Source organism: Thalia democratica, unplaced genomic scaffold (assembly GCF_965202585.1).
Source record: "Thalia democratica unplaced genomic scaffold, ktThaDemo2.hap1.1 HAP1_SCAFFOLD_2187, whole genome shotgun sequence".
NCBI lineage: Eukaryota > Metazoa > Chordata > Thaliacea > Salpida > Salpidae > Thalia > Thalia democratica.
The window spans coordinates 1-1,000 of NW_028140958.1; the positions used below are offsets into that span (position 1 = coordinate 1).

General features: G+C 28.0%; 1 long non-coding RNA gene across 1 annotated transcript; it reads right to left on the reverse strand.

Moving 5' to 3' along the window:
- Window positions 1-157: 157 nt before the first annotated feature.
- On the reverse strand, window positions 158-924 carry LOC145849095 (uncharacterized; the record flags this gene model as incomplete). Its single annotated transcript, XR_014372318.1, has 3 exons — window positions 801-924; window positions 515-619; window positions 158-271 (listed from the first exon to the last, which is right to left on the reverse strand). It is a non-coding gene; the product is annotated as an uncharacterized LOC145849095 (long non-coding RNA).
- Between the last annotated feature and the right edge of the window lie 76 nt (window positions 925-1,000).

Here is a 1,000-nt window from a genome sequence, read left to right on the forward strand (position 1 = left end):
AATACACTTTTAAAAAATATAACTTAAATGCATATTTAAAATTTTCTTTCGATTAGAGTGTTAAAACTGACCATATCAGCAAATTTATAAGGTTTAAGAGGATGCTGACCTTGTTTTTATTATTTTTATTAACTGCTGTAGAAACATATATACTAACCATATCAGCAAGTTTGTAGGACTTGATAGGATGTTGAATTTGCTTCGATTTACCGAAATCACCAGAAGCTCCTTTGCCTACATCATTGTCTTTGTGCTCCTTATTGTACACGATCTGTTTTCAATTTTTATTATTTGATTAACTTCTTTTTGCAGAATCTATATTTTTTTATACTAATAACTTTACGAACAAAAGCTTTATATTTGTAAAACACAGTTTAAACGTTTTCGTTTGTATTCTTATTAAAAATAAGTAGTTTTTTTATGTACACAAACTACTTTTTTGGACAGTTAAAAAGGTCCAGTATTTGTATGCACACAATCTATTTTTTAAAAACTTATTATTTGTTGTACTCACCAATGAAGCAAGGTTTGTGGCTCTCAGAGCATTTGCCATTTGTGGCATTTCAATTGACAAATTGTATTTTCCCATGATGTTCCTCGCCTGCTTCTTATATGAGTTCTGTAAAGTTTTGTACATAGTTAAATTAATATTGACACTGTTTACCTACAAGTATTAAAAAAAATTTTAACATGTAATACATAAAATATTTTAAACAAAAACATATAACTAATGGTTTCGTTATTCTTAGAATTATAACTTATATTTTTAATGTTTATCTGTACTTATTCAATTAACCGACCAAGCTGAACAAGGGTTGCACAATATCGAGGTTGTGTGCTTCCCGATAATCGACAACTCCTCTAAATTCTCCGATTGCTTTCTCATTTTCATACTCTTCTCTGTACAGGTTCTGTTAAATATAAAAATTGTCATACAAATTTACTTAATTTCTTTTTTGATTGATTGATAAACTTAAGTAGTAACTAAAGGATCAACATT